At 44.8% G+C, this 22,455-nt stretch overlaps 1 long non-coding RNA gene and 1 pseudogene across 1 annotated transcript; one reads left to right on the top strand and one right to left on the bottom strand.

The window, feature by feature from the left end:
• The window catches only part of LOC128791086 (NADH dehydrogenase [ubiquinone] 1 alpha subcomplex subunit 10, mitochondrial-like), a 28,119-nt pseudogene extending 6,000 nt beyond the window's left edge, over window positions 1-22,119 (top strand).
• Window positions 11,935-16,518, bottom strand: LOC128791087 (uncharacterized). The gene is made up of 2 exons (XR_008431964.1): window positions 15,103-16,518; window positions 11,935-14,124 (listed from the first exon to the last, which is right to left on the bottom strand). It is a non-coding gene; the product is annotated as an uncharacterized LOC128791087 (long non-coding RNA).
• Window positions 22,120-22,455: the final 336 nt, after the last annotated feature.

Below are 22,455 nucleotides of genomic sequence, written 5' to 3'. Positions count from 1 at the left end.
GCGCAGAGGGCTGTGTTCATGCTACCTGTTACCTCTTAGTCTGCCTATTTTGATTCCCTGACTCCTGGTAATGCCCAAAATCTGGTCCAAACAGGCTAACAAGAGTTGCTATAGACTGCTGAGCAAACTCCTGCCTGCTTTCCATGTTGGCGTTTGTTTGCTTGTTCCTTGAAAAGCAGTTTGTTACTGGGCAAAACTCCTGTTATCTTGTGCTGTTTCACTGGAGCAGCCTGATGCTGCCTGAAGTGGTTTATAGTGGATTTTTGCCTTAAAACTGATGCTTTCTTTCTAGTTGACTTGTTACGAATGTCTTTAATGTTTTTATTGGTAGTGAGATTTGTGAGCTGGGTGCTGTGGCAGGTACTGCCTGGTGATTTGGAACAGTGTTTGGGTTCTGTTTGATTTTTCTCTTTTCCTGGAGCAGAGCCTTAAGATTGGTAATGTTCTCTTTCATATCCAGCACTGCTTCCACTGAGCAGCTGTTTTTTCTTAAGGAAAGCTCTGATAATCTGCAGAGTCACTGAGCAGCTGCTTTCTCTTAATGAAGCCCTGATAATCTGCAGAGTCAAATCAAGAGATGGGATGAAGTGATTTGATCGGTGTCCTTAATGCAGTTGCTGGTGTCAGGTTCTGCTGAAGGCTGACCTCTCCCTTGGGCTGATATTGAGGAGAATCTCTCATTCCAGGTGCCTGCCCCATGCCTGCAAGTGTCCAAGGCCAGGTCCTACAGCACCTGGAGCAACCCGGAATAGTGGAAGGTGTCCCTGCCCATGGCAGGAGATGGAACAGGGTGAGCTTTAAGGTCCTGTCCCACCCAAACCATTCTGGGATTCTACCAATTTTTCTCCACACTCCTAAACTTTGTTGTGTGATGTTTGGTATAACGTCCACATTGGGCAGCTATTCCAGGACCTTCCAGCTTCTCCAGCTGGAAACAGCTATTGCTGAATGTGGCTGAACATGTGTGGTTTGAAAGGTTCGTGTAGGAGCTCCTGTTGTGGCTCTGCTCTGCAAGTGCCTTTTCTCTGAAGGCTGCTGGCTGATGAAAAAAAGCAATCTTCTAACCAGGAAACATTACCTTTTAAAAAAGTTTTTGCACTTACAGATCATGCTGCCTACACTTGTACTCATTCAGCTAGCTCAGCCTGAGCAAATAGTGACAAATGAATGCATTCTTGTCTTGAAATGACTCACAGCTAGTCATGCACTTGGAAAAAAGGAAATCTACCACAGTTTTGGGTTTCACTTATTTTCAAGTAGATTGGGCAGTTGTAATAGGGGCAAGTATCCACACGAAGTAAATGAAAATAAAATCACATGTGTGGTTTTAAAAAAGAATTTCCAGCTGAAGTTACGTAGATATCCAGGCCATTTGCCCTTTAAAAGCAACTTTCCACCAGCCAAGAAGCAGCTGACAGGTGCAACAGGAATTCTAGGAGCAGTCTAAAAAATGGCAATGATTCTGGTTTGGTGTTTATGCCTTTTAACTTCATTTCTGTTCCTTTTGGAGCAGCAGGGGAGGATGGGTACAGCAGTTTTATCAGGGGAATTCAATTTCTGTGTTCTTTGCAGTGAGAGCAGTGAAGTTCTGCAGTACACAGCGACTGCAGCTGAGGATGTGGAGAAGGTAAGTTTTGCTTTTCTGGGAGTAAGTTTAATCGATTTCCCTTAGTTCAGTGAACTTTCCCCCTCAAGGAGGGTTATTAGCAGGGTAAGAGAAGCCTTTTGCTTCACCATTGTTAACTGTCCTGTCTAGCTGCTATTCCCTGAGGGAAAGAGCACCAAGGTTTTTGAGACTCTGAACAGGTTTTGGGCCCATTTTGGTTCTAGGGATAGATGTCTGTTAATAACAGTAATATGATGTTAACTGGATAATAATAATAATCCTACGTGGAAGCTTGGCAAGGAATCATCCCCACTTGGGAGGAAGGAGAGGAGAATTACCCATGGGCTGTCTCCAAGGGCTTTTGGGTCTTCATCCTGATGAGATGAAATTTTTACCCTACTTATACACAGCCCAAACCCCCTCTCCTCCTATGTTATGTGCAGTGTGATCTTGGCAGAGAGTTGAGTAATGTATACATATGTGTGGTAGCCTGTACCTCATTAAGCTTATTAGCATACTCAGAGTGTGTACTTTAATATTTAGCTGCCCCTAATCAGACTAAAATTACATTTTTGCCTGAGGTGTCCTTCAATGTTCTGGTTATATGACTGTGTGAAGCAGAAAAGATTGATAAGGACTTCCCTGGTCCTAAAATTAAGACTCCATTTGCCCCCACAGGTGCACTGCTGTTTGTCTCTAGGCCTTTGGGTTGCCTTTATAAGAACAGGGTTGTGTGCCACATTCTGGGTCCTCTGCTGTTGTGGATGGATTTTTGGGTGCTCCTGCACTTGATAATAAAGGTTATCATTAATAACCAGTAGACCTGTGGGATGGTGTGGGTTTATACCCCTAAAAAATGGCTGGTGGCTTCAGTGTGACAGCAGATAATAAATACAAAAATACACAAAAAATCAGGCTGAAATGAACAAAAAAGCTGAGGTTGTGATGTGAATATAGAGAATAATATGAATATATTATTAATATTAATAATATATTTTATTAATAAATATATGAATATATGAATATATTAATAATATTAATATATTCCAATATATTAAAATAATAAAATATATAAAAGAATATGTTATTATTAATGTATTAATGATATTGATAATACATTATTAACATTATTAATACAAATAATAGATTAATCGATTAATCTATTAATTATATTAATATTCTAATATATCAATGTATGTTTTATTAATACATAAAACCAATTATTATATTTATATTTTGATATATAATTCATATAATAATATTAATTTAATATGATTCATTAATATATTTTAATATATATTAATGTATTTTAATTGTATTAAATTATATAAATAATATATTTTTCTGGATAGTGATATAGAAGCAAGGATAGGAGTTGAGAGCTGTGGTGTTTCAAGATGGGTTCTTGGTGAATTAAAGGAAAGTTGGGATGGGGGTTAAATGCCTGTTTTTTTCCCGTTTCCTTCTCTCTGGACACATCTCCAAGTGGTCAGAATAAAGCAGGTTGTTTGCTCCCTAGATTTTTTTGTAGGAAACCCCATTATTAGAGATTTGATTTTAATCCTTTAAATCAGGGTTTAAAGTCAGTCTGAAGCTCTTAGTGTTCAAGGAGGGACTCTCCTGAGCTCAGCAATCTTGTCATTGCTCTAAATAGGGTCATCAGATGCACCAGTGCAGTCCTTGATTTGCTTGGACAAATCTGGACTAGGGGAAGAATTATTATTTGGAAGTTAAAGTATAATGCCACAGAATGCTTAAGGTTGGAAAAGACCCTGTAAGATTATCCAGCCCATGATGTTGTCATTGTCAGTGTCAATGGGTATTGCTGGTAGATACTGATACTTGAAAGAATTTGGTTGTTTTTTCCCCCTTTTCTGTTCAGATTCAGTTTCCCTCTGGGATGACACAGAAGAAATTTGGAAATAAGGATTGGCAGGAGAGCTTTGGCTTGTAAGGTGTGTATTTACACAGGTGTATCCTCTTGACAGACAGCAGTGTTCATTAGCCCACTCCAATCTGTTTGCTTAGGGATTTGGGAGCTGAATTTTTATGGCCTTACAGTTTAATAACTTTTGGGTTGTTCAGAGCACACATACACAGCTTAGAAACGATTTTTTAAGTGTCCTAAAAAGGTCAGTTGGGGTTTCCTGTTGTAATTCACTTTGCTTCTAGTGGCTGAAGGAGTAATGAGTGCTGAAATGAGCTTCATTAGGATGTTTCACACTTGTTTAGCTTGAGGGTAAAACTGGGAATACAAAGTTAGCTCTATGTTTAATTTCTTTTAAAGCCTTGGATATTTGCTCTAATTCCTGGGGGGTGCCAGGGCATTCCGTATAAATTAAGAAGTTGTTCTTCTGTCCTGGTTGTGAAACTGATGCCATTGTTAAGGAGCTGCTGGGAGAGAGACCTTCTCATGTGATGATAGCAGTGAGCAAAACTAATTTGAATGCAGATTCCTTTCCCCCTGTAGCACATTTTGAGCCCATTGTAGCAACTCTGTGATTAGTGCTGTTATCAGGTTCAGAGAGTTTCCAAAGCTTTGCTGTGGAGTGGAGAAGGAATTGCTTGTGTTCAGCTTGTCAGTTAAATAAGTCAAAGAAATAATGGCTGTTTGAACTAACTTAACTTACACCTCTCTTCCTCTTATCTTGGAGTTATGTTGCAGCAGTTTGTGCCTCAAAAGTGTTTATTCAGTCATGTCCAAATCATTATTTCTTCCCAATTCTGGTAGGAGTGGATCTTTATAGTCAAGGCTACTTTGTAATAGCACTTGGTTATAATTTTTTAAGTGGTAATATCTGGGATTTAGTGTTTGCAGGGAATAATTACAGTGTATTTAAAGAACACAAGGATTTTTCTTTTCTCATCCTGTCACTTCATCGCTGACATGGGCTCACCTGTCAATGGGGTGACAGTGTGCCATCAGGAATTTGGTCATGACCTCAGCTTTATCCTTTCCTTATGGAAAAGGTCTCTGGAAAGGGATGTTTGGAGCTGTAACAATCTGCTCCTTCCCAGGTTGCTCCTAGGTGCCATCTCCATCTCATCAGGCACCTGAAGTGCATTTTCCTGACACCAGAGCAGGTTTCCCTCAGCTCCAGGCAGCCAGGTGTGATAAGCAATTACCTCCTGGAGCAGCAAAGGTCTGTTTTCTGGTGGATCCAGGCTGTAAGTGAAGCTCAAACCAGGGATTGATAAGTTTGGGGATGGTGAAGGAATGGATTGCTGAGGTGGCATTGCTTATTTGAAGGGTTCTGAGCTGTGAGTTACCTTTCCTTTCATGCATGGGTGGGTTGTGGTGGATGGTGAAATCCTGAGCCCTTGGACTCATCGCTGCAGCTCCTGTAGGCCTGAGTTTTCCAGCCTGAAATGTGCCTTTGTTTCTGTGCTGTGAAGCACACAGCACTGAGGCAGATGCCACACCTGCTCCCCTGCCTGTCTCTGAGGATGTGTTACTGAGCCTCTCTGGGAATAAAACTGACCAAACTTTATTTTTGTAACACAAAGGAGTTAAATTTAGACTTATCTCCATTTCGTCCTCCTTTTCCCTCAGGGGTGAGGTTGTATCTTGGCTTTTCAGCCCCAGTGGCAGGTTAAAGAAGAATGTCTTGGATCTGGTAAGAATTTGGCAACAAGGCACCTCTCAGCCAGTTTATTCCCTGCCGTCCAAAGCTGAAAGCACAGGATGTTAGGAGATCCCCCACGTGTGTGCCCAGTACTCCTGGCAGGGCCACAGCCTCCAGAAGTAGACCTGGGAGATGATCATGTTATCTCTAGACATTTGTCTTATTACTACAGCTTTAGCAGTGAAGCCTCTCTCATTTGTTTAATGAACTGTTTTGATTCTTTCATTGAGTTTTGGATCAAACCACCCTTAGAGAGCTTTCTTTTCTGATTCCAGGTAATTGAAGACATTGAGTACCTGAAGTTTGACAAGGGGCCATGGGTGGAGCAAGATGATGTTTCTTTCCATCACTTGAGACTTTAGTAAGTGTGATATCATCCAGCCACTGAGCAATTCTTGGCATTAAATCCCAGGGAAAATGGTCAAAGCCATGAGTTTTTGAAGGTGGGGTTATATTTTGTGATATTGATGCTTGGCACTGGAACGTGGTGTAGCATTTTTGCTGCTGATTGTTGAGACAAGAGGCTCCAGACAAGTTTAAGCGTTGTTTTTGTCAAGGATCCTTGTCTGCCCAGTTGGAAGAGATCAGACTCAGACACTGGAAAATAACTTGTTGGAATAGAATTTAATTTGATTTTAATAATTCTTTGCAAATGCATCATGTTTAATTTGTCAGTTTCTTTATATAAAATACAAAGATGTATATAAAGAATATAGCTGCACTTGTAAGGCTGTTAATACCAGAAGTGAGACAGGCTCCCCATTTTGCTGCAACTTCATCTTCATATTGAATGTGCAGCTGGAAATTTCAGTATAGTTACATTTTTAAAACAAAATGTAAGACTTATATTATTCTCATTATTTCCTGGTCATCTCACAGGTTAATAGAAACACAGATTTTTAAATTGAGTATGTGCCCTGTTATGAACAGTTTCCACGTGTTCCCCAGAGACGCGGGCAGGCCTTCCTAGTTCCCATGGCAACACTAAAAAAAAACTACTAACTCTATCTAAGTACCGATATTGAAATGCGAATTAGCTAATTGCTCTGTTTGTTTTCTCTAAACTACTGGAGGTAACTGGCCTCCCACCCCTCCATGCCACTCTGGGACTAACATGTAAATAAAAACCCCTTAGGATCATGGGAGTATTTTTAGGAGATAAAGAGGACTATAAATCAAAAACTGAACACAATAGAGGAATCTAGACAAATGCCCTAGCTGAGGAAGAGGGAAACACATCCCTTGATTGACTTTTACCCGTCGCCATCACCTAAGAAAGAACAGACTATATTAGGCTCTGAGAAGCAGGCCGACAGGGACAGAGAGCCCTGGTGCTATCACCACGAAAGGAGCGGGGACAGCTGTTGTTCTGGACTTCAGCAACAGACTCTGCACGCCACGCCTCCTCACCCTCGGGCCACCGGTGTGCCACAAGGAAAGAAGAAGGGACAGCTGCTGCTCAGGATTCCAGTGACAGACTCTGCACGCCTCCTTCCTTTTGGCTGCCTGGGAAAGCTACGACCGCAGGGGCGAGCTCTGCGTCGAGCCCCCTGCCCAGCTGATCTTTTTAATAAAGAGCTGAACATTAATAAAGGCATTAGCCCTGTTCATTTCATGCCCCTTAGTTTGTCTTTGTGACAGGCATCGGAGAAGCAAGTTAAACTTTTTTTGCAGAATTGTGAGATGTCTTGCATTTTACTTTTCTGTGCTGTTACTTTAAATACCTCATAAAGATAGAGATAATCTCCTAATTGTATGGTTTTTCTATCAAGGAGTGAAGATAAATTGCAGAAGAGCAGTGCTGGGTGGTGTCTGAAAGGATCAAGTCATGATTTGGGTGCATTTTATGTGTCAAAGATGAGGTTTCTTTGTGTAGTGATTGGAGGATAAAATCTGGTGACTTAGGCCCTAAAAAATGATCACAGTCAGACTTCCTTTGAAAGAGGAAATAAGTTGCTTGTTTTCCTATAGCCCCACACTACTAATGCAGTATTAGGAAAGGATTATTAATTGTGATGAGTAGGAGGGAGTTGAAGGAAACCTTACAATTACAGAAGTGTGTGAAGATACTGTATGAAAATTTTATTTCACAGTTTTAGAAGGGAACAAATTGCTTTAAGGACTGAATTTTTCATTGAACCTTGGAGGGGGGTGAGTCTACTTCACAAGGCTCTTGTCACCGTAGGTAATGAGAAATTTTTCTTTTGGCAAAAACACGGGGTTGTTTGAAGATCCTAGAATGCAATAAGCTGCTTATTTAAACCACAGAATCATAAAATATCCTCTGTGGAAGGGACCCACATTGAGCATTGAGCCCAGCTCCTGGGGTTTGCTTTTGATTTTTTTTTTTTTTTTTTTTTTTTGTGCTGGGTTGTCAGAGCATTGATAAAGGGGTGACAACACATCCTGCGCCAGCCTTGAGCTCATGTTTTGCTCAGCAGAGTGAGGGAATCCTGGGCAATGTCTCGGGCAGCATGGGAAGAGACTCTTTGTAAAAGTGTGTGTTTGGACATGATTTTTCCCCATGGTAACTCCAGAAAGGCAGGGAGCCTGCTGCAGGTCGGCCGTGTTGGAATTGCATGCTGGATTCAATGCCCAGCCCAGGTGTGAGTCCATGAAGCCTAAAGCTGATGCTTTTCTCCCTTTTTCCAATGCCCGAGTAGCAAAGAGCCTGTGGTCCCCACAGTTGTGCAGGTGTCCCGTGCCTATGGGAATTTTTCCTTTGGAAAGTGGTTTTCCTGCTTTCCTGGCACAGGTCCCAGTGCCTGCCTCGTGTGCAGGCACCTGCTGCCCTCTCCTGGGTGTTCCTGGCAGGCTCCAGCAGCTATTTAGGATCGTTTAGGTTGGAAAAGCCCTCTGAGATCATGGAGTTCACCATTCTCCCAGCACTGCCGAGCCCACCGAGAGCCCATGTCCCCAAGTGCCTCATCCACATGGCTCTGGAATGCTTCCAAGGACAGTGATTCCAGCACTGCCTGTTCCAATGCCTGACCACCCTTCCAGTGAGGAAATTTCCCCTCACATCTAATCGAAGTTCTGCCCTGTTGGGTTTTCCATCTGCAGTTGCTTCCTTTGTTGACCTCCCAGCTCTTGGGGCTGTCAGCCCTGCTGTTTTCTTCCACCCTCAGCTTGTACCACTGTGTCTGGGGGACCGGGATGGGTGAGCAGGACCGAGGAGAACTTTTTATTGCACATGGATAGGATCTAATGCATGGAAACCCCAGCAGGGCCTCTGAGTGCTTAATGCAGCTCATCAAACCGCTGAGCCCAACCCATGGGCAATCAGTTGCATAATGATCTCTTTTCTCTCCCTGCCTGCCCTTAAGTGCTCTCCCTTGCCCTGACAGCTGTTTGTGGGGTCTTGGTAAAAGGTTAAAAAGGGCTGCATTTGTGGCTTGGAAGCTGGAGGTGTCTTCCAGAGGATGTTCTTCACATCTTCCCTTCCTCTCCAACAGAAACCGTTCTGGCTTTTTAAATGTCTCAGGGAGCTCCTCTGCTGCCACTGCACTGTTTCAGGCATGTTTTTATCTGGGCCCTTCCCAGTGCCATTTGTCTGTCTACATGTATTGCAAAATAAATTGCATTTGTGAGGAGGAGCTGCAGGCTGTGTAGCCTTGCCTGTGTTATTTATCAGCTCGGGGAACTTGCTGTGCTTGTTGCATCAGACAACTGCACAACTAAATCTGATCTGTCCCTGCAGCTCCTTCAGAACCTGGCAGAGAGGGACAGAGACCCTGCAGCTCTGCTTCCCAGTGTAGCTTTGCCTAGCAAGGGGAAGAAGTGTCCCTGTTTAAATGTCTGATTGCAAACAGCAGGACTAGAAGGGCTGGCAAGAGATGGGTTGGACCTGGCCTTGAAACTTCTGTCATGGAGACTCCAAAACTCTCATGAACTATTAACTGTAAAACTTCTGGCACTAGAAGCTATTTTCTTTAGCACCTTGGTTCTCTCTTCATCATAAAATAATAGAATCCCAGAATGGTTTGGGTTGAAAGGGACCTTAAAAGCCCATTTCATCCCTCCCCTTGCCGTGGGCAGGGTCACCTTCCACTATCCCAGGTTGCTCCAAGCCCTGTCCACCCCGTCTTTTTGCTGCAGTTGAAACACTTCTTTTGTGGTTTCTTCTTTGCAGTGGCTTTTCTAGGTTTGAAGGGCTGTTGTTGCACCTTCTTCCCTTTTCTTGCAGACCTGCTTTTTTTTGGAATGCTTTTTTTTTTGTTCTTGATGCTGATGTTGAGTGTTTGTTCACCAAGGCAGTGGCTGTGCCTCACCTTGGCCATGCCGTACTTGTTCTGCCTGGCTAAATGAGGGAATTGGAGTCCCTTTGGCAGAAGGAAGAATATTAATTTCCTTTATCAACATAGAACTTATCTGGAATGGTTTTGTGGCGTTGGCTTTTAGGTCTCTCTTGTCACTTGAGGTTTTGTGACTATGCCAACATCAGGTGTTGAGAAATCCCAGCCCAGACTATGCAAACTCAGGTGGTTTTTGTTGGGTTGCTTCATTAATTTGTTTTTTTCTAACCTGTTTCCTTCCCTTACCCCACCTTGCACCTTTAGCAAGGTGCTGCGTGCTCCTTCAGGAAAGTCTGGTAAAGGGTCAGAAAAGAATAAACAGTGACAGTTTTCTGCTGGGGGAGAGAAAGAAAACGAAAGAAAGATAAAAAGGGTCTGTAAATGCTTCCTGCTGAGCAAGGAATTAGTCCTGGCAAGTGGCTGTGGTTTGTGGTTAGACATTGTTGTGGCAATGGGTGTGCTTCTGCTTAGTATTCCAAATTATTTCTGAAGGTGCAGAGAACACGGAGAAGCCATCAGTAGCTTTCATTATTTTCTTGTGCAAATAGCTTTTAGAAGCAGCAAGTTTGTCATTTGGCCCTTAACTAAAATGAATTGTGCCTGGGAATTGTCCTTTCCAAATGGCCACTTGGCCGAGATTCGGGAAGGAGTGGATTCACTGCAGCATGGGTGACCACAAAACCTTATTTCCATGTGTGATGTTATGCTTTATATCTGCCCGGACTCCCTTTTGTGCCTTCCAGCACGTGAAATGCACCTTTAATGTTGTTGAAGTTAAACATTGTTGTAGTTTATAGGAAGCATCTTTGCTGTTGATCCTCATCTTGGAAAAGAGCATTTATCCTCACCTTCTTCCATCTAAACTTCGACTGGATTATTGTATTTCCTTACAAATCTGTCTGTAGTGGGATAATTTAAAGAGTGAATATCAGGGTATGTTACTGGTTCACTTTTTGGAGCTCTTCACTGCTGGGAGGAAAGGTCCCAAAATTTATGATTTGGGGGTAAAAATAATTGCTTGAAGATGATGAACTTTGCTTTGCTCAGGGCATGTGCTTGATGTGCACGTCAGTATTTGCTGAGAAATGCAATTCACTGAAAACAACCCAATTTGCAGAGTTTCTGGTGCTGGATTTAGGGTTTGGTCAGTGCTGCCTGGAAAGGGATGTGTTTTTGCCAGCCACGTGCAGGTGGCACTGTCAGCCTGTGGATAACCACAGGCAGCAGGAGGCTTTCTAGCAGTTTCTCAGGCATTTTAAATTTGGGATATCTGAAGTGCTGGTGCTGTGCAGAGTGGTGGATCCTGAGATCCATCACCGGAGCTGCTGCAGCTTCCTCCAGGTATTCCAAGGCAGGGTGCTGGGGGCACTGCCTCCTTCCAGACCCTCTCACTGTCTCAGTACTGGTCCATTTAGGATGGGAATTTAGCAAGGTAGTGTGTGGCATTCAGTAAAACCACTGTTTTTTACACTGCTTTTATAGAAAGCAAAAAAGCCAGAGGGGATTCATGGAGAAGGGTCCCAGGAATGATGGAGCATCTCCAAGGAGGATGAACCTGGGAGGGGAAATGGAGAAGCAGGAAGTTGGAGCAGGAACAAAGTGGAGGCAAGGATGAGGGGCAATACATCATAGATTTGTAAAGAGAAGGATAAGTGTTTGGAAAATAGCTCAAATCTTTGGAAGCTTTATTTAACAGAAAAGTAGCTCTTTAATCATAGAATGATGATAATGAGTCCTAGAATGGTTTGGGTTGGCAGGGTCCTTAAAGCCCTGGCAGTTCACCCCCTGCCATGGGCAGGGACACCTTCCACTGGATCAGGTTGCTCCATCCCAGCTTGGCTCAGAATATTTCCAGTGATGGGGCAGCCACAGCTTCTCTGGGTACAATACTTGGCTGTTGCTGGGGCAGGGTGTGAACTGAGTGCTCCTTTTCCCTTCAGCGTGCAGGACAAGGCTGGAGTGCTGGATTCCGTGTCCATCCCGCGCTTCGTCCCCGAGATCACCATTGGTGGCTCTGAGTACGACAAGATCTATTATGAGTACCGGGAGGTGAGTGCTGCTGGGGACGGCCAGGGGACACGGCCAGGGGGCTCCTCACTGCTGGGGACACAGCCAGGGGGCTCCTCACTGCTGGGGACACGGCTAGGGGACACGGCCAGGGAACCCCTCGCTGCTGGGGACATGGCCGGGGGGCTCCTCACTGCTGGGGACATGGCCCGGGGACATGGCTGGAGGCTCCTCACTGCTGGGGACACCTTGCCCATTGCTACTGGGAACTTGTGCATTCTGCCCGAATCCCCACCTTTTTGTGAAGTCTAGCTTCCCCCCAAGAGGAATAAGGAAACAAATGTTTTTTTTCATAATCTGATTCTTTTTTTTTTCTTTTTGTCTTTAGATGTGGACTAAAGGATAAATGGTTTTTATTTGTTTCTGTTTCTTGTGCCCTGATGGGTCTGTGACCTCTGAAATCTAAGAGTCCTTTAAGTCAGACAAGAACACTGGAAACCCATGGCCACTCCTTATCGAATGCTGAGGGAGGGAGGGTTTTTTAGAGGAGGAATTGAATGCTGCCTCGCTTCCCCAAAGTGCTGCTGCTTTAAATAGAGTGTTTCTGCACGTGGGCACACATCCAAAGCCTGTTGTGCCCAGTGCTCTCATACACCTCATGCAGGCTCCCACACAGGGTTTTAATTAGCTCCTGCCTTGCTGCTTCTGGAGACAGCAGCTTCCAATCCCTCCGGAGCTCTGCCCTTGTGCTGCTCAGTGGTTCCCTGGCATAGTGTCTTCACCCCACACGGGGCTTGCCTAAGGCCCAAGTATTGGAAAAGCTCCTTGGAGAAGTTGTGGAGCTGATAATTAATACTGAGTGGCCAAAGTTACAGGTGAGCCTCTGTTTTCCAGTTGGGCTGAAATCTTCTCTGCCACTGCATCTTATGATTTTCCAGGCAATCCTGAAGAAAAAGGGAGGAATATACAATATAAATGGTTAGAAGCCACGATTTGCATAATCCAAAGCCTATCATTTTTCTTTTCCTGGTAGTATAGAGTCTTTTACTGAGATTAAAATGTAAGCTACAGATTTATGAGCTTGTTTGGAAACTGATCTACCAGTGTTTTCTTCTGGAATAGACAGAATATTCCAATAATTTGTTCCTCCTCGGCCGGCTGTGTAGTGGAGAGGCTCCTGGATTCACACTGTTCTGCCTCATTTGAGATGTGACCTTTCCAGCTTGTAAAAGGGGCTAAAGGTTAAAGCAGCAGAAAGCATCTGAGGTTGTCTAATGGATTTGAAAACTCCCTGGTCCAGCTGAGAAATTGCTCTCAGAATTTCCTCCTTCTTGCTGTCACATTCTTAAATACAAAACTTCAAGCTTGGGCTCAGGATTTTTGGAGCCCTTCCCTCCAAGAGCTGCCTGTGTGATAAATTGAGGCGAATAATTTGATTCAGCCTTTTTAAGGTCAATTAGAATTTTATTAATTACAGCAAGCAGTAGCAAGCAAAACAGCGCTGGGTGGGTAGGGGTCTCCAAACCGCCCCTCCTGCAGTGTCCCACACTGCAGTGCCCCACACCCCACTCCCTTATTCAGTTTCTTTTTATAGTTTCTTGGAGGTTCCTTCATTCGCGTCTCTTGCGATAGCGGTGGGCGTAGCTTGAGCATCCCTCTGCATCGTGTCTGCGTTGTGTCGAGGCAGGTGATCGTTGGTTTCACAATCGGTTCCGGACAGTGATGGGCGTACCCGGAGCACTCCTACGCCGTCCACTCCGGTGGCCGCCGCCCGGTGGTCGCTGATTTCACAATCAGCTCCAGCCATCCCCCAATATCCTTAGCCTGTGTCTGCAAAAGAAGCTAAGAAAAGCTCCCTATATGATGATTAATCATACTTGCGGTCTTGCGCCTTGCAATATGCCTATAGCCTTGCGGTTTGTAGCAGTTGCTTCCTGTTTCCCAACTTCACAGATGCTTCCCCTATCTCTTAACAAGCAAGCTGGTCCCTTATACTTTAATTTTATATTTCCCCCTTTAATATTCTAATTCTTTTGATGAACAAACAAGTTACCACAGTTTATCACACCTGTGTTGTGCAGCACAGACTTGAGCAGGACCTGCTGCATGACTCGTCTCTAGCACACAGCATCCATCTGCACTGCCTGTGCCTTTCTTCCCCAAGATGAGAGGGCTTTTTTGGGGCTGAGATATCTCTTTCCAGTAAAGCTAGGAATTACTGGGGTTGCCTGACCTGCACACAGCTAGATGTGACCTCAGTGCTGTGTGCTGAGAGCCTGGGGTGAGACTTCTGAAAGCCTTTTTTCCTCTGGCTGTACAGCAGCACGTGCCTCTTTGTGCTGGCAGGAAACGGAGAATGCCCTGGCTCATCCAGTGACTGGCTGCCAGGAGAAATTTGTGACTTGCCTTGCAGATGTAGCAAAGGGATGCTTAGGAGAGGGAATATGGTTACCTGGGAAGGAAAGCTGTACTCTTGGATTGCTCTGCTCCATGCCAGTTAGTTGACAGCTGAAGCTGAACAAAAAAAACCATTGCCAAAATATAGTCTCCCTTCTGCAGCCTTGTTTGTAGGCCTTGATTCAGGAAAGTGCTGTGGAAAGTGATAATGTCCTTTGGAATCAGGAGTTGCTTGTTTCAGGAAGTATTCTGTTAAAATTAGGCTACATTAATACTAATTTTCTCTCTTCTAAATGCTTGCATACTTGTAATCCTTCAGTAGTGTGGGGGCTGTACAGGGATGATGCACAATGCAAAAGATGCTGAGTTTTCCTGTTTTCCATCAGCTACTGGAAGGGGAAACACAAAGCCAGCCCCACCTGCTGTTTTATGTTCTGAGAATTGCATTCTTTGTGCTGAAACTTTGAAGATCTAGGGGTTTTTTTTACCTTACAACTTTGTTTAGCAAATGAAGGGCTGAATTTTTTTCTCAGGCAAGGCTCCTGTGCAGAGGTGATCCAGCAAGAGGCCAGCCAGCACAGGCACAGAGAGCAGATGAGCTTTCAGACACCCAGATTTGGGCTGAGAGGTGGTTGGGTCTGTAAAGAGGGAATCACACCCCCTGCCTTGCCCGTGGCTGTGCAGGGATGGTCACAGCTGTGCTGCCACTTTGGCATTTGAAGATAAAGGGTTTAGGTTCACTTGTAAGTAAAAGTTTAGAATTGACTTATAAGTAAAGGCTTAATTATGAGATAATTACAGAAGTTTAACTTTGCCTTGTGGGAAATGTGTGCTTTTAAAGTTGGTGTAATGATGTTTACCACATAAATACAATGATTTGCATAGGGGATTTTTTCCCTCTGTAACTACTCATTAATTCTTGAGCTCTCCAATAGGCAGCAAACTGCTGTGCTTTTCAGAGCTCCATGCACACAATTAATGCTGCCTAACAATGGTGGTTTTCAGGGAGTTACAAATTCCAGGTAGAAGCTGGGTTTTGTTCAAAATATTCATTAGAAGCAACCAAGAAGGAGGAGGAAGGAACGCTCTTCAGAGTTCAAGATTTTAGTATGTTTGCTTTTCCACAAAATAATGAGATGGCCACATACAGTGCTGAATACTCGAAACTCACTTTTTTTTTTTAATGTATATCCTCTAAATTATGTAAGGGGTCTTGTCACGTGTGAGAAGGTGGCTTTCTGCAGCCTTCTTATACCATGAAGTCCTCTGGCAGGGTCCAGCAGTTCTGCTCAGGCATTCAGGAACTTCTAAGGATGCTCTTCTGGCAAGGGAAAAGCAACCTTTTAGTCAGGTTCTGTAGATCAGAGATAAGCACGTTCATTCTTCAGGGAAGCAACATTATTTTAGGAACTGTCAGACTAGTAAAGGCTTGACTACCCTTTTTTTTTTTTCCCTTAACAACTGCTGTATCTCTCTGCCTTTCTTCCAAGTGCACACAATCCCCAGGGATAATGCTCCAAACTTCATATGCGCCCTGTGAAGCTGGAGAGCTGGAGCACTTAGGCAGATGTGTTTGCAGTGAAGATGAAAACAAATGGCTCTGTTTAATGTAATCAGTGTACTTAAATAATGTGCTGATGTACTTCATGCTCCTGCTGCATCTCCTGGAGTGGGGAAAAACAGCGTCTTTGACGTGCATGTGCTTTTCTGTGTACATAAAAGTGCAGCTGTTTGCTGGAATTTGGAGAAGCAAAGAATCACAGAATGCTTTGAGTTGAAAGGGACCTTAAAACTCATCTCATTCCCAACCCCCTGCCATGGGCAGGGACACCTTCCAGTGTCCCAGGTTGCTCCAAGCCCTGTCCAACCTGGCCTTGGACACTTCCAGGGATCCAGGGCAGCCACAGCTGCTCTGGGCACCCTGTGCCAGGGCCTCAGCACCCTCATAGAGGAGGAGTTCTTCCCAATATCCCATCTAACCCTGCCCTCTGGCAGTGTGAGGTGATTCCTCCTTGTCCTGTGCCATGGAAAGGTGAGACAAGGCTCTCATTTTATTTCCCTCCCTGTTTTCCTTGCTGGAAGACTGCTTTTGGAATATAGGGATGCTGAGCATGAAGCAAGGAAAGTTTGAGCAGATCAAAGTCCTGGCTACTGCTGTGAGGTGCAATTCAGCTCCTTCCACAGCAGCTGCACAGCTCGGCTGCCTTGCCTAACTTCATCTTTGTGCCCTGCTCCTCATCCTCCTCCCTCCTGCCCCAGGGCTTGGGAATGTGTGGCTGGCAGGGCCCTGCAGTCCTGGCTAGCAGCAAGCAGAGAAGAGGGAAGAGGATGGAGGGTGGGGAATCCCAGACTCTTTTCCCAGGCTTTTCATCACTCTTTTCCATAAGGATGCAGCCTTAGGAGGGAAGATCCTCCAATGTCTGCCATGCCTCCAGGTTGGAGGTGGTTGCAGGACAGTAGCTTTGAGTGGTGGAAGGTGAGCCTGCAGCATGGGTCAGCTCTGTCCCACCACCCAACACTGAGAGTGCTGGAAGAGCTTGTGTTTGCAATGGGAAATCACAGCCAGCCCCAAAGAGAGGGTGTTAAGGGAAGGCTCTGCAGGTCTGAGGTGCCCAGGAGCTGCTCTGGCCCCTCTTTGGCGGCTGTGGGGCTGAAGGTGGCTGCTGGCAAGCAGAGGGTTAGCAGGGCCCTTAGCTCTGCTGAGAGTGCAGGGACCTCTTCACATAAAAATCTCCTGGAAGAGCTACAAAAGGAATACTTGAGCTTTCAGAAAGCCAGAGTCTGGATCAACAACAGGATCAACTCTTGCCTTTGCAAGAGCAAGGAGCTTAGGATGTCTTTCCTTCTCCATGTTTGCGATTGTTGCCATAGCTGCTGCCTTTGACAGAACCTTCTGTTTTCTCTCTCCTGCCATTTTTTTCTTGGCTAGATGAAGCTTTCATTCTTTTTAGGATCAAGATCTCCTTTCCTAACCCTGTTTTAAAGGAGCTGTTTGACAGCTGTACTGCCCAGCCCTATCTGCTCTTGAATCCAAGAAGGAATGAAAACAGACACACAATAAATTAGAAGAGGCTTCATTTAAAGCTTTTTTTTTTTTCTGTTTTATCTCTGCAGAAGTATTTTTAGCCCTTTCTAAAGTAACAAGATGTTGCCTAGCTAGGTATCAGTAAGACCAAAAGAACCTGAGGAATAACAAAAACCTGGGAATGACAGAGCTGTTGCTCAAGGATACCTGGATTTGCTCCTCTTCCCACCTTCCCACTTCTCCTCAGCTCTCACTAGTCCTGTCCATATGGGGAGAGTGTGAGAGCATCCCCTCTTTAGGAACAGGCAGCTTTTCCACCCTGCTCACCCTGAAAAGTATCATGGACAGTTGGCAGGGATATCTATCCCAGAAACAGTAGGGAAGGAGCCTGACAGACCTTGTAACTGTCTCAAATCTTGGGTTTGGTGGTTGTGTCTGTTTTATTTTAGGTGATGGTCCCTGCTGTCCCAGGCACTGGGTGCCTCTGTGAATCAAAAAGACAGTCAAATCTCACTGACATTAAAGTAATCCATTTTCATCTTGATAGTCTGTCCCTGTGAAAGGAAACACTTTTTTGTGTGGGAGCACATCCCCCTTTCCCAAACCCCTCTTAATCCTGTACCTGTGGAGGGATGTGATCCCCAGGGTAGATCTCTGTTAAATTAAAATTAATTGGAATCGAATTTAAGAGAGGGGTAGCACCTCCATGGATCTTACACTGTGAAGTAGAGTCAGTTTGAGGTGTTTAACTGTGCTGTGTGGCTTGGATTAGTTCCTTGGCTTTTCCCTGCACTCTCTAGTGGATAACTGATCCTCTTATGGGCACTTCTCTTTCCAAAGGATTTTTGTCTTGTTTTTTTAGTGAATGAATGAAGGGCAGGACAGCAGTCATTGAACAGTTCTAGCAAACTGGTATTATTTTAGCCTCAATTCAACGAAACTTCTGGGTGCTCTTGTTTTTTGGGCTGCGATGGATGTTAACAGCATTGAGGGCTTTATTTGAGTAAGGGATGGCAGGAGTAAGGCTGTAACAAACATCTGTCTGTGCCAGGCCTTTGGGAACCAAGCCACGCGCACCTCAGATGTGCATGTGGAGGGGAAATTGTTCCCCTTCCTTGCTTTAACTGCTCTGGAGCACAGGATCGGTGGTGCTGGAGAAGATCATTGAGTCCAACTTAAACCCAGCAGTGCCAAGGCCACCACCAGCCCATGTCCCAGGGTGCCACATCCACGTGGCTTTTAAATCCCTCTAGGGATGGGGAGTCCTGGGCAGCCTTTGCCAAGGGTGACAGCCCTTTCCATGAAGAATTTTTTCCTTAATACCCGATTTCAACATCCCTTGATGCATTTTGAGGCTGTTTCCTCTTGTTGCTTGGGAGGAGAGACTTGACCCCACCTGGCTACATCCTCCTTTGGTGTAGCTGTAGAGAGGAACCAGAGGAGGAATCATATGGAGCGATCAGGAACCAAACCCTCCCAGAATCCAGCCAATATCTGCAGCTCCATGTTCCTAGATTCTCTCAGCTTTTAGCTGTGTGCCTACAACACTGACAACCCTTTGGAAGCAAGGATTTCTCCTGTAGGAAGCAGTCATCTGCTCCCAGCAGTGGTGGAAGGGGCTATTATTGGGCTGTTCTAAACAGCCTCGGGGTATTGATGAATGAGCCTGAGCTCCCAGAGCAATGACTCTGCTATTAAGTGCTCTTTGATCAGTGCTGCTCTGAGCAGGCTGTTTATAGAGCTCTTGGAGCTGTGGAGCCCAGCCATCAGCACAGAGCAGAGCAGGAATAGAAGGCAGTAATGGCAATTCTGTTTGTTCCCCAAAGGCTGGAAAACAAGGCAGGCTCCTCCTCAACAACCTTTCCAGGTGGTTGGAGCTCTCCAGAGCTCTAGCTGCATGTGCCTGGTGTGGAATGATCTGGAGCAAGCAGCTGGCTGGAGCTGCTTGTTGCTCTTCCACAGCCTCTGCTACTTTATAGGGCTTTTCATCATGTTTATAGTTTTGACAGGCACTTCTGTGGCAGGTTCTTAATTTAACTGATGAGACAGTCTTGTTTTCATCTCTTTTCCTAATGCTCTTTTAAAGTTGAGCAGTTTGATGCCTTTGAGCTGGCTCTGCCTTTGGGTTCAGCTCATTTCAGGAGTTTTGTGCTCTGTGTGGTGGATTTTATCCCATCCCTCTGGAAATAATCCTCACTGCCAACTTTTGGGCTCTGTGGAGTGTAATGCAGCAGGCCAAGGCTTCATTCTCACTCAATTTCCATGGAGTGGAAAAATTTGTTCCTTGGTGACCTGGCAGGAGTTGCAGGCATGTGGGGGAGCTCTTGGGGCTGCCTGGTGGAATCTCTGTGATCATAAAATTGTGGAATGGGTTGGGTTGGAAGGGACTTTAAATCTCATCTCAGCCCCGCTGCCATGGGCAGGGACACTTTCCATCACCACCCCGTGGTGCTCCAGCCTGGCCTGGGACACTTCCAGGGAACTTGTACTGCAAGAGAAAGTGAATATTCAGTCCCTCTCTGTTGTCTCAGCTGCTGGCAAGTCCCATAGAGCTTTCTCCTGTCTCCTTTCCATCATCTCTTGCAGCTGGGCTGCCCAGCCTAGACAAACCCAGCAGCCTCAGGGCTGGTCCCTGATTTCCATCCCTGCCCTTGTACTGGCCAAGAGCAGCCTGGGAATTTCAGCTGGATGCACTTTGGAGCACCAGCCTAACCAGAACCAGCCCATCTTACCTCTTGCCCTGCATCCCCACATCTTCCCTGGTGCTCCTACCACACCTCTCTGCAGAATCCTACCCTGTTCCAGCCATGCAGCTCCTTTACTGCAGTCACAGCTGGAAAATGTGGGATTTGAAGAGCAAAGTTTGGCAAAGTGGCCGGTGTCACTTGTGCATCTTGTGCACAGAGCATCAATTCCCATCATCCTGCTTCCTAGGTAATATGGGAATTGTTTACTCTGCTTCCCTCTTCCCTTTTTTTCCCTTTTTTCTTTTTTCTTTTTGATTATTTTGAAAGTTTAGCTGTAACAAATCCCCAAACTCTCCTGCCTTTGCCAAGGCCCACTGTGAATGATGGAGTTATGGATGAATACTTATAACACTTGCTTTGATGTCTTGCATGTCTTTAACCAAAGGCACACAGGGAATTTGTTTTGGACAATGAACGTGAATTCTGTTGGGGTTGATATTGTAGCTTTTTAAAGAGGGCAGATGTACCCAGAAACAAAACTGTAAACTGCTGTATTTTCCCAGAGATCTCCTGTTGCTTTAATAATCTACTTCTCTGGGAATCTCTTCAAGTATCAAAGGGCCAATTATGTGCTGCCTGGAGAGGACCAGGGAGGGCTGTTTTTGTGTCACAGGCTGGTCACAGGTCCTCCCTGGCTCACTGCTGGGAATCCGTGGGGCAGAGATAGTAATCATTTCTGTTCATCTCCCATCTCCTCTTTGCTCAGTGGGGGAACCTCTCAACAGGACTGTGTGGTTTCTGCTGATGTTTAGACAAGACATTAATTGAAAAACCTCAGAAAAACTGATCACAACTGGTTTGTGACAAGGTAGGGTGGGAAGTGTCTCGTGGAGGAGGTCAGGTCTTCTGTCAGCTTGATTTTTAGGGAAAGAAGTGTCTTGGTTTTTAATATTCAAGTGAATAGAAACACAAGTCCCCTTCCTCAAAACAACAGGCTTCATCTTTTAATAAATAGTTCATTTTTGTGGCCTGACTACAGACTTTATCAAGACTGCATCTTGCTTCTCTCTGCAGGGGCAGCTCTCCCCAACTGGATCCTCTTACATGTTTGTTTGGAAAGGGAAAATCCTCAGGACAAGTCTGGGGTCTTGTGTGAAACCAGTGTTTGTTTGGAGACAGAGCAGATGATCTGTGCTTAATTATTTGGAGAGGCTGCCAGCAGATAGCTTATTTCTAAAGGAAGAGTTTTATTACAGCATCTTTGCTGGCTTCAGCCTTTCTCACCAAACTCATGGGCTTTTTTCCACTATTTGAGCTCAGAGGTGTTCTGTTCTTTCTTTTTGGTTCCTGGAGGTAGGAATAGATGTTCTGGAGATGGGTTCTGCTTTTAGAACCAGGATCTCACCATCTCTGGCATTCCAGGTCGTGGTCAGTACCTTCCAAAGGGCGCTACTTCAGCACTGAGACTCACAGGCTGCTGCTTAGGTCCCAGGGTCCTTGAAATTCGGGTAAAGGCTTCAAAACTCTTTGGGTTTTTCCATCAAAAAGTGGTTCCTGACTTTGCTGATGAAGGCAGGCAGATACTGTTTTTGCTTTAATGAAGAAAAGTTCAGCTCTTGAAGGCTAAAGCTGCAATTTCATTTGAACAGTTTAATTTAACGTGGTATTTAACTCAATATCTCATGCATGAAGTATTTCATATATTTAATAATGTGTGTGCCTATTTTGGAATGAGATTCAGTTCCTCTTCTCCATGATACAGTTAGGGGAGCCATCTCAGGCTGGGAGGAGCTGGATGAATCCAGGTGGAATGTGGTGCTGAGATCACTGGCCTCGTTTTCGTATATATATATTTTGGCTTTTGCAGTCCCTCCTTCAGCAGCACAGCTCAGTCTTTTCTGAGAGACTGGTTTTTCTGTAAGTTTTATCATTACAATGTAGAAACAGTATTTCATGTTCTGTAGATCTCACGAGGCACTTCAGAACTTTGAGGGGAGTGACCAGAGTTCTGACTGAGCTTTCTGCTTTCTTTAGCTCCCTGGGCACAAGTACAAGCCAGGCTACAACGCTGATGTTGGGGACAAGTGGATCTGGCTGAAATGAAATCTGTTCCTGCTGGAGCCCTGGCCAGGATGGACCCACAGGACCTGAGGGAAGAGGAGCCACGTTCAGTGCACCTGCTGCACATCATTTGTGTAGCACCAAGGAAACACTGCTGAAATCGAAATTTCCCATCCCCAGCAGAAAGGAGTAGACTCCCAGAAGGAAAACCACTTCATTCTGGTTTGTTTTTCCCTGAGGAACTCAGGGATGTTGGATAGTCAGTGTGGGATAGCCAAGTGAGCTGGGGCAGGCTGAACATCAGAGCTGAATTTTCTCTTCCTCGAGACTGTGGCACATTATTATCCAGGATTAGTGTTGTTCTGCTGATTCAAGAGGAATTAAACCTGTACCCTCCTGGCTCTCACAAAGTTAATATCTTGTTCTGTCGTGCGTGGTGTTCTGTGAGGTTCATTAGAAGCAACAATGTGTTCTGCAAGGCACTGCCTGGACCTCAGCAAAGCATAACAAGTTCTTTGAGAGATGGAAATGAGTTATCTCAATTAATACAGCAAAAATCTCTGCTTAAAATTCTAAAAAACAGTCAAAATAATTGCCAGCAGTTGTACTTACAGCTTCTTGCTTTGATTCTACTATAGAGTGAGATATTTGTTGGCTATAAAAGACAAGTGAAATTATTATTTTTGCAAGTTCCTGAAAGTCCAAGTTGGAAGGGTTCTTTTAAAAGAAATCATTCAATTTAGTATTAGTC

The sequence above is a fragment of the Vidua chalybeata genome, chromosome 7 (assembly GCF_026979565.1).
Source record: "Vidua chalybeata isolate OUT-0048 chromosome 7, bVidCha1 merged haplotype, whole genome shotgun sequence".
NCBI classification, from domain to species: Eukaryota; Metazoa; Chordata; class Aves; order Passeriformes; family Viduidae; genus Vidua; species Vidua chalybeata.
Note: the sequence above shows the minus strand (reverse complement) of the source record. Positions and strands in the feature narration are given on the sequence as shown.